General features: G+C 40.4%; 1 long non-coding RNA gene across 1 annotated transcript in view; it reads left to right on the top strand.

The window, feature by feature from the left end:
• The first annotated feature begins 5,292 nt into the window (after positions 1-5,292).
• The window catches only part of LOC120937227, a 227,300-nt gene continuing 221,280 nt past the window's right edge, over positions 5,293-11,312 (top strand). Inside the window, exon 1 of the long non-coding RNA XR_005748689.1 lies at positions 5,293-5,566. This is a non-coding gene — a long non-coding RNA (uncharacterized LOC120937227). The remainder of the gene's footprint in view (positions 5,567-11,312) is intronic.

The following is an 11,312-nucleotide window of genomic DNA, read 5'->3' as shown; positions in this document are numbered from 1 at the left end:
GGGATGAGCGCCTTCAGATCACATACAGTGAGAATCTCCTGTTTACTTGGCGGCCTCTGTAATAGGAAGTCCCATCTCCTGGGCCGCCATTGGACCACTGTTCTGTCTGTCATTGGAGATTCTCACTGTATGTAATCTGTCGGTGCCTGTCTTGCCCCCCTCCCTGTCCCCTCCAAGGCTGCAGATGGGCATTAATCAGGCTGCACTGATGGCTGATGTCGAGGCTCCTCCATTGATGGCAAAGGTCAGACTGCTGCATTGATGGCAAAGGTGAGGCTGCTGCATTGATGGCAAAGGTGAGGCAGCTGCAGTGATGGCACTTGTGAGGCTGCATTGATGTGGACTGGTGAGGCTGCATTGATGCGAACTGGTGAGGCTGCATTGATGTGGACTGGTGAGACTACAGATAGGCATTGATCAGGCTGCATATGGGCACTGACCCTTATTTTTCTTCAAAGTTCCTTATTTCCAATTACATTTTTTTCCCTGAAACTTCCCTCTTAAAGTGAAGGTGCATATATATATTAAATGGGAGGCTGTTTACTTTTTATATAATATCCTGATACAACTATCATAAAGTTCACTTCCTTAGACTATGCTGGCTCTTTCTGTAACATTATACATGGCTATTCTTTAGCTGTGCAACTATTTTTATATTTCTAAAGCTGGACATACACACAGACCAGTTACAGATGATTAAACTGAATTTTAAGGCTAGGGTTCAGTAGTGTATTTAGGTTTTGTGCTACCCTAGGCCTGACTAAACTCGTGCACCCCCTAATTTAAATATGACCCACCCTTCCTGTTAAGACCACGTCCCTTTCTGTTTAGGGTGGGGGGAATGGATTGCCTTAAAGTGGAGGTTCACCCTAAAAACAAGTATTTACCATTCAATCCAGCATACTGCCGACAGTATGCTGTTTTTTTTTTTCTCGGTTTATATACCGTAGTATAGTTATTTCTTCCCCCGGCTTCCGGGTAGTGAATCCCATTAGTCCTATTCGAGACTAAGTGATTAACGTATTACAAAAGCTTGCCCCCCGGCGCATAATGCACGTCACCAGTTTCCAAAAAAAGCCGAACTGCGAGTCGGCGCTATACGGCGCCTGCGCACCAACGTTTAGTTTTTTCCGAAACTGGTGACACGCCTTTTGCGCCGGGGGGGCAAGCTTTTGTCATACGTCAATCATAATAGGAAATAGGAACACCCAGTCCCGCGGGATTTACTACCCGGAAGCCGGGGGTAAAAATACCTATACTACGGTATGTAAACCGAGAAAAAAAAAAACAGCATACTGGCCATGTTGGCAGTATGCTGGATTGAATGGTAAATACTTGTTTTTAGGGTGAACCTCCACTTTAATTTGCATAGATTTCCTCTCACTTTTTGGCTATGAGGCAGGAAGTGAATGGAAATTTCTACAATGGGACAGGGATGATAAAAAATAAACTGACAGGGGCTATAACCCTCCCTTACTCTATCCAAAATAAAAAATAAAAAGTGTTGCCTATAGTTCTATTTTAAGCACAAATTCCTGATAATTTTATGGAGAGGACTAAGAAGATATAACCATGCAAATGGCACATCAGAAATGTATAGCACAGTGAGGAAGGTTTGTGGTCCAGGCTGATAGGACAGTCAAAACGCACTGTGTTTTTAAAAGCGTGACCTAAACTTCTAAAAATGCAGCAAGTTTGACAGTGCGGGAACTGCAGATAAGTCACAGCAGAATGGACAGACAGTGTTGTATTTCATTGCTTGATGGGCATAGGTGTGCCATGTGCGCAGCCTATTACATGATGCATTTTTTGCAGGAAATGCAGGCATGGCGGCCCATTCAAATGAATGGGCTGCTGTGCCTGCGCAAATGTGGGCCGCCAAAACACATACATGTGAACCAGCTAGGCCCAAAATAAGCCCATCAAGCAGTTAAATATAGACAGTAATACCATGTGCTGTAAATTATGCTGTGTCCTCTGAGGCCTCACTCAGTCTGGACTGCAGGTCTGGTCAGTGTTTTAAAAAGTTCCTCTATTTTACACATGGCATGGCATGGGGATAGGGAGCCAGGGAAGGAGAAATAAGACCTTACCTTGTCCTGGCAAGCTCCAGCCTCTGATCTAAACAATTCTCCACAGTTCACACACACTGCTAGCCGCTGCCTAGTTTCACTTGACAAAGCAGGAACCAGGCAGCACTCCTCTCCATTGCGCGGTCTCACTCCTCCCCTGCTCCTCCGAGGTACACTGGTCACTAAACACTGCACGCATAGCAAGGGGCGGGCCATAGCGTCAGTGGAATTCAAGGCCCCACCCACCCATGGCCAGGGCCGCTACTCGATCTAAAAAGAAAGCAGCACTGGCACTGGCTGCACACCGCTGATGATTTTCAGCGCCAATTTGCAGGCAGCACGCGGGCATAACGGGTGGCTCTGCTTTGGGCCCCTAACAGTGACAGGGCCCTGGGCAGCTGCCCCGTTTGCCCTGCGGTAAAGATGGCTATGGTTACACTACAAGTGTAGCACAAGTCAGCGGGGACTGTTTCTGTGCTGCCCCCCTGAAAAGTGTTGCCCTAGGCCTGGACACGGGAATACAGCATTGCTAAGGTTAGAGCTGCCCTGTTGGCACCCTCCTTCCCAACATCCTTCTTTCTGAAAGTCAAAGAAGAAGAGCAAAAAATTGTCAGCTGGACAGTGGCTGCATCCAATCAAATGCAGCCACTGTTTGGGTATTGTGACAGCTGTGGGTGATAGCATGGATGGGAGAAACAATAGTGTATTATATGATGTATTGGTCTCTCAATTGTGCTCATGCAATGTTACAATGGTCTTCTGATGGAGGCTGTAAGCAGCCATTGCAGCTTAACTGTGGTTGTAAGGGCTCAAAATGTATTTACCTTCATGCTTTCTATGCATTAAGGTTAAAAACCTTTTGTGGGCAGCAGTGTCCCCAGCCCCATAAAAATTATCTGAGCCCCATCTTGCTCCAGCAATTTGCACAAGAGCCTCGGTCTCTCCCTCCTCATTGGCTGAGACAGCAAGCCTGCCCTGAACACACTGAACATCGGCTGGGCAACGAGCCTTGCAAGCAAGCTGCTTGCTATGGGGGCACTAATCAGGGGGGGGAAGGACATGGAGCACCGGCGGAGGACCCCAAAAAGGAGGCTAGGGTCTGCTTTGTGCAAAACCACTGCACAGAGCAGGTAGGTATGGCATGTTTGTTATTAAAAGAATAATAAAAAGGGGGCACTTATTTGAACCCACTTTCCTGAGATTGTGGCCACTTCAGCCCTATTTGGTATTTAATGCTGGCTGTTAATGTTAAAGGGCATAGGTGGTTTAAAGGTGGTCCTGTCACTTTAAGTATATAAATAGGGTATCCAAAGGGAACCAATTAGAATACCCAGAAAAATCTGGAAGCTTGGGATCACCTATAAAAGGGGCTACAGTTGCTGGGAATTTGACCCTGTACAGCAGAAAAGCTCCCTCCCCCTCCCCAGTCGTAAGCACTCGTATGTGGTTGGGTCACCCTGGATTCCTGGGGGGATGTTTATTTCAATAATAAGTTGTAATTATGCTGCCTAAGTTCTAATAACTGATAACATGTTGTTTTGAAGTTATGATGACATTTATACTATTAATACATTTTGAATTTGGTTGATTTATATATATGTATATACTTAAACCAATAAAATGCCATGCCCATTCTTTGCCAAATTTCCTTATCTATGTTTCTCATTTCTGATTTGATTGTATTTGGGAAGTGATGTTTTTGGTGGGCGGGTGTGGCCTACAATCCCCCCCAAAATCTGCCATTAAATTGTGTAGTCAATCATTATTCACTGTTGTCACCAGCAGGAAACATGTTGTAAGAAATGCCACACAGTCATTGCAGGAGTGCATGCATGTAGGCATGCAAGTAGCTACAAAGAAACTGTAGGAAATCAGCAGCACTAAGATGCAGACAAGAATGAAAAAAGTGAAAATATAATTTTATTATTATTATACAGGATTTATATAGCGCCAACAGTTTGCGCAGCACTTTACAATATAAAGGGATACATTACAGCAACAATACAATTCAATACAAGATCGTTAGAAGGGCCCTGCTCCCGCAAGCTTACAAACTTGGAGGGAGGGGCTGGTGAAACAAACGGTAGTAACAGTGAGGGATGAACTGATGAGGAGAGTAGAAGATTAGTTTGTTAGCCGAAGGCAGAATAGGACTCTCTGAAGAGATGAGTTTTCAGGGATCGCCTAAAAGTGGACAGAGTAGGAGATAACCAGACAGAATGGGGTAGTGAGTTCCAGAGGATGGGAGAGGCTCTGGTGAAGTCCTGGAGAATTTGCATGGAAGGAGAAGACAATGGATCTCAAGAGCAAAAGGTCTTGAACGGTTTGGGTGATATTTGGAGATAAGATTGGTGATGTATCTCGGGGCAGAAATTTAAATGGTTTTGTACGTTATTGTTAGTGTTTTTAATTTTATTCGTGGAGCAATGGGAATCAAGTGAAGGGATTGGCAGAGAGGAGTGGCAGACACTGAACAGTTGGTAAGGTGGATAACTCTGGCAGCGGCATTCATGATAGACTGAAGAGGGGATAGCTTGCAGAGAGGTAGACAAATGAGGAGGAAGTTACGATAGGCAAGGCAAGAGATAACAAGTGAGTGAATGAGTTGCTTAGTAGTGTCAATGGTTAGAAAGGGGCATATTTTGGAGATGTTTTGGAGGTGAAGTCTGCACGATTCGGACAGAGATTGGATTTGGGGCTGAAAGGACAGGTCAGAGTCTAGGATTACACCTAGTACCCTAGCATGAGGGGAGGGACTGATGGTCGTATTATTGATCTTGATGGAGAAGTCAGGGAGGGGGGGGGCACGGTCTGGAGGAAAAATGACGAGCTCACTTTTAGAAAGCATTGTGTTTGTAAAAAAATGTAAAAAGGCAATTGCTGTGTTACACTGATTTAACAAAATTACCATCATTATCTACTTCTATTGTTAATAACGCATGGGGCTTTCTATTTTTCTTACAAGTTTTTATTTTTTTTATATATATATATATATATATATATATATATATATATATATATATATATATATATATATATATAAAATAAGGGCAGAATCAATGAACCACTTGGCCGTCACTTTTGTATGTTTCTAAATCGTATATCGATCCAGTAAGGACTGTCCCCTGGAAGTTTCAGTAAGCTAAGAGAGCATGACAGTGTGAGAGGCTTGACTGTGAAAAGACACCTCCTCCCTTCCTCTGAGAGTCAGCTAGTGACTGTGGCTTGCTGAGGCTGGCCAAGCTCATGCTATAGCTGAGTGACGTGTGTGCTTCTCTGCGGGAGTGTGCCCTGCACCTGGCTTTACTCTCCCAGGGATGTGCAGAGAGCGAATCCGGAGCCCTGGCTTGTGTGTGTGTGTGTCACATCTCAGCTCCTCTGCTCACTCCTTCCGCACATATTCTCACATCAGCATCTTCTTAGGATACAGGCTGCAGCAGTAGCAGCATCAACCATATGCTGGGGCTCCGCTCTCTCTTACTTAAGGATTGCTGGTAAGTGAGAACATCCTGGAGACAAATGCTCTGCTCTGCACTCTTTATGGGCTAGGCTATATAGACATGTGTGTGTATATATATATATATATATATATATATATATATATATATTAATAGAGATAGATATTGGATTATGTATTTGTACATGGGGATGATTGATAAACCTAAATGCAGAGGTCATTTGACATGGGTTTGTTGCCTACTCTTTCAGTTCTATAGTATGGGCAGTTGTCTGAATTGCCCCATTTCAAGAGTTGGACTAGCTTGGATTGTTCAGTTTATAGATGTGGTTCATTTAGTTTGTAAGAGCCATATGAAATGCTATAACTGGCACTGGTAGAGCAGTTGCAGTTGTAGCTTCACCTGGCCACTCTCTGCTAGGTACATTACTGATCTCATGAAACTAGTAGCGTTAGGATGTTAGTAAGGATACTACATTGTGTAAACACATACATTGACGCTTGTCTTTGAAATGATTATAATGTGTATAATGCCATTAAGGAATGATCTTTTAAGCTTCTTTATGCGTTGGTTTAAGCCCTGTATTTATCACAGAAGTATCGATCCATGATAGTGATACTTTTATTATTAAAGTAATAATATAGAATTATGCACTGCTCACGCTGCTTGCATTTTTCCATATTTATCAGATTTCTCTCTACTCAAGGTTTTAAACACGATGACACAGTTATCCTTTTTTTTTTTTTTTTACTTTTCTTGTGTTTTGCTGTATACTGTTTGATATAGTTCTTCTCTGATGACTTACACAGGCATTCGTGATTTGTGGTAGAACTACAATTTTCATGCAGCAGGGCGTGCTGGGAATTGTAGTTCCTCCACAACTTCTGATTGTCCTAAAATGTCTATGGATGTAAGGTGACCAGTCTAGATAGTTATCCAATCAGAAAAACTGTGGTAGGTGTGCACAGTCTATTGCATCAGGGTGTGCACCCCAAAGCTAAAACATATTTTAGTGTGCACGTGTGTATATATACTGACGGTGTCAGCAGAGCAATGGACCGTGTCAGTATGGCAGAGATTGGTGTCAGTAAGACAGTGGACAGTGTCAGTAGTTTTTATTCTTTAAAAAATTTTAGGAGCCCCATTAGGTGGCTTCGATGAAATATTAGGAGTCTAAACAGGGGGAATCTGCCCCACACAGGATGATTAGGGTGTGCCTAGGCACACCTGGCACACCCTGTGCACACACCTAAGACTTTGGGGTTGATTTATTAAAACTGGAGAGTGCAAAATCTAGTGCAGATCTGCACAGAAACCAATCAGGTTCCAGGTTTTATTGTCAAAGCTCATTTGAACAAGCTGAATTTAGAAGCTGATTGGCTACCATTCACAGCTGCACCAGATTTTTCTCTCTACAGTTTTGGTATATCAACCCCTGTATGTCTCAGAGAGAACTTCTGGCCCTAAGCAAACCTGTGTTCAGATTCACAACAAATCGATCATTCTGAATGGATTTTCCCAGCTGGACACTACTGGTCCCCCTAGATAAAGATGACGTCAGGGGTGTCTTAGCAATGCATAAACACGCAGACTCAAATGAAACAAGTGTCCATACTTCCAACGTATACTGTTCTCTCAAGAAGGGGCCAATGATATAGCTATAAGTGCATGGTCTGGGCTTGGTTAGACGTTGAAAGCCCATAATTGCTTGACATAATTTGGGGAGATCACACTGAGTATTAAAATAGATATATCAATATATAATTATAAAAAATAATCAATATGAGTATATTTGTTGTGTGAGCATAACAAAAAATCGTAGTCCTATTTATCTGGGTGTCATGCCATCCATGTGTCAATTAATTGGAGAGAATGTAGATGTTTCCCGACAAGCGCCCATACTTATATCACAGTATTTCTGTTGCACAATCAGATCTTCTAACTGGCATCTGAGATTTTTGGCTTTAGGCCCATAGTAAGAAAACAACTTTTCCAGTGCCACAAAGTGCTATGACCACAGGTGAAATATTTTGCTCATGTATCATATAAAAGAATAATGCACAAATATCTGTATTTGAATAGTATCAACCTACAAGTGCTCTAAAGGTCAAATCATGCTTATATGTAACAATTGATATTACAATTGTGTTTGCTTCAAGGTCATTTATTATGTATGTTCTCAATTTATATATTGTTTTATTAGAAGAAAAAAAAACATCTTTGCCTTGGGTTTGTCCTTCCTGGCAATATCCATTGTTTTGTTCAGACCGTATATGAAATCTGCTGTACGTTGTAATTGTGTATGAATTGGGCTTGTTATGTTATGTTATGTTGATGGTATATACATGCTGTGTGTAATGACGGGCAGCAAGTTGCCTTCAGCAATACCTTTATCTGGATAACAATGGGTGTTAACAAAACAGAGCTGCTTTTCATTTGCTGGCTGTTCTTAGAGCTCAGGTTGCTGTAATATGCTCCAAAGCTGTGTAAGGGGTTTTAAAGTACATCCAGGACACAGCATATGTAAATGCAGTAGAGTAAATAGTGCACAGTTCACATATAAATACATGGCATAAGTACAACTCAGGTGCTCCGTTGCCTAGAGGGAATGCACAAGTGACTATATGATTTATAGTTCTGCCTGGATCTGTTTGGGAAGCATACATTATGCCGACAGATGCAATTATAAGTATAGCATATTAATTCAGAAGTAGATCTCCATTTTTCGCTTATATTTTTGGGACTGCGATGGCTCTATGATGCATTTTGATGCAATATACAGCATTTTTAATGGGTACTGTTTGAGATCTTTAAGTACATACCTGTAATTGCACAGATGCAGGAAAATAACAGAATATTCTACATACTGTGTGTTACTGGATTTAACAGAGTTATTCAGATCACATGACTAACACTAATAAAAATAGATGGGGATTTTGGTATATAGGATCTTGTAATCATTTCCAGCAACTTTCAATAAAAAGGGAAATAAAGTTTCACAATGGTTTCAATATATCATGTGAAAATTTTAGGAAGAAACAAACAAAAGCACATGCAAATACTTGGGAATTATGTTTGACATATTCATTTTACAGAGATGTTATTTTAGAAGTAGAACATTTATTGCGAGATGTGCATTAAATAAAAGTTTGAATAATAATCTCTTACGTAACGCCATGATCTGACTTTTATTATTGCCCAAAAAAAATCCCTTTAAATGAATGTAAATATTTTATAATTGTTGTTCATCTGTACTTAGGAAATGTATAATATTATGTTTGTTGCATCTGTCTGATACATACCGTATGTTAATTAGTTGTAGATTTAATTATGATATGATGCAATATTGCATTGTCTATTTTTTTTATCAATCTACTGTAATTTGCTAAAGCAGCCTTTATATTCGCATTCAAACATTGTGATAATGTACACATGATTTTTTTTTTAACCATACAGCTAAAATACAAAAAATGTTGTTTGCTCTATTCTGGCAATTATCGCCTTAGCAGTGAAATATTCTTAGGAATGTGAATTAGGTAACCCTCATGCACATTTCAAAGAACATGTTTTAGACCAGTGGTTCTTAAACCTTTTTTGTGTCATGGACCCCTTTAAGAATCTGACGAAAACTATGGACCCACCCTCCCTATAAATATTAATATAAACCATACTTTGCTTGCAATGAATATACAGTATGTACTTTATTTTATTGAAATTTGATTGCATCATACAAATATGGCATACATAAAGCCTGAATAAAGTAAACAATCTTTACAAAAACTCGCTCCTTTTCATGCAAAAGAAAATGACCAATAAATAAAAAAATAAATAAATAACAAATAACAAAAAAAAAAAAAATTACTTTATCTTGTGCAAATTAAACAAAACAATGTGAATTCTGCTTAAATCTTCTACTGCTACTACTACTACTACTACTACTACTACTACTACTACTACTACTACTACTACTACAACTACTTCTACTACTAGAAAATAAGAATGAGCACTTGATATTATGGAGTGGCACAAGATGGCAGTTGTGCATACAATGATTATACACATTTGAATGGTAAACATGGGCCAACAACAAGTCAAGAGACGATTAGTGGTCGACGTTGTAAGTAGTGGCAGGGTGCATTTTCTTTCATTTGTTTCAATGGGAAACCATTGATTGGGACAAAGGGGAGGGCTGTATAGTGAATGTAAATGTTATTGTTTATCTGACCCTCATGGACCCCCCTGAGACTCATTCATGGACCATTTAGGGGTTTATGGATACTAGGTTAAGAACCCCTGTTCTTAACCCACAACATATAATGCTGTAGGTTACACACAGTATGGTATTTTAAGTATCTTCCTTTATGCTTAGATCCAAGGGTTATTTTGGGGTTCTGTGAATATATAATGCTGAAGCCTATTTTAAAGCAGTCAATCATTTGAAACTAATATTCAGTGTCAGGTGAAGGAGATATAGTGATTCAACCTATAGTGATTTTTACTTGTAATGACTAGATAAGAATTATTCTGTGTAGTTCTTTCCTAGGGGGCACCGATGAACAATTCCAGCCATTGAACGTGCTTATTAGTACAATAGGAATATTCTAACTTTCTGGAAATCTCTGTACTAGAGTTTTTTTTTTCTCCCAGAATGGAAGCCCATTCTGCTGAACCATGTCAACCAAGGGTCAAAAATGTTACCAAAAGTTATAGCAGTTTCAGGACAAGCAGATTTCTCACCTATCTTTGATCTTGGTGAGATGGCTTACTGTACTTTAGCCCTGGTTCACGCTGATGCTACTTTGAAATCGCGCAACTTCACTTGAAGTAGCGCGATTTCAAAGTAGCAAGGTCAGCGCAATTTCAGGTGCTATTTGTTAGACATCTTCATTCACAGATGTCTATTGAAGTCGCACCTGAAATCTGCAAAAGTAGTGCAAATTTTGAACAATGTCCTAAAAAAACATTATAAGTGATATTGGCCTAATATTTCAACTTGCTAGGTTAACATTGGTAGCAAGTGTTGCATGTTTTGTGCCTTGCTTGCTTTATTTATATAACGTCCAAAAAGTTTATTCAAAATTCCTTCTGAGTTTTTCATGCTTAGTATGACTAAAAATGAAATCAAATAATGTTGTAGCTAGTATGCGTTTGTACATTCAAAGGTGGAGCTAGAACACTATGGCCTACATAGCATTTCTTTAGGGTACTTTCACACTGAGGCGCTTGGTGCGCTGACGGTAAAGCACCGATATTTTTAGTGACGTTTTACCGTTGTGTTTCCCGCGATTTTCAGGTGCTAGCGGGGAGATTTTAATTTCGATTTCAGATTTCAATGGGCAGGGGCGCTATAGGAGTGGTATTTTTACCGCTCCTACCGCGCCTCAAAGATGTGGCTGGCAGGACTTTTTTTAGTGTCCCGCCAGCGCAACGCTCCAGTGTGAAAGCCCTCAAGCTTTCACACTGGATGGAAAGGAGCGGAGCCTCTTTCAGGGCACATTGCAGGCACTATTTTTAGCGCAATAGCACCTGCAAAGCGCCTCAGTGTGAAAGCAGCCTAAATGTACCCTCTCCCTTTAACTAGAGAAAGGGTGTGGTATATTTAAGCAAACTTTATATTAAAATGAAATGCTCTTTTTTTTTTTACTAAACATTAGGAGAATTTACTAAAACTGGAGAAGTTGTACACATCAATAAATCAGCTTCTATCTCCTGCTTATTTTGTTAGACTTTAAAAATGTAAGCTAGAAGTTAAATGCCATGCATACCTGCTCCAGTCTTAGTA

This window comes from Rana temporaria, chromosome 4, assembly GCF_905171775.1.
Source record: "Rana temporaria chromosome 4, aRanTem1.1, whole genome shotgun sequence".
NCBI lineage: Eukaryota > Metazoa > Chordata > Amphibia > Anura > Ranidae > Rana > Rana temporaria.
The sequence above is the reverse complement of the archived record's forward strand: the minus strand, read 5'-3'. Positions and strand labels throughout refer to the sequence as shown.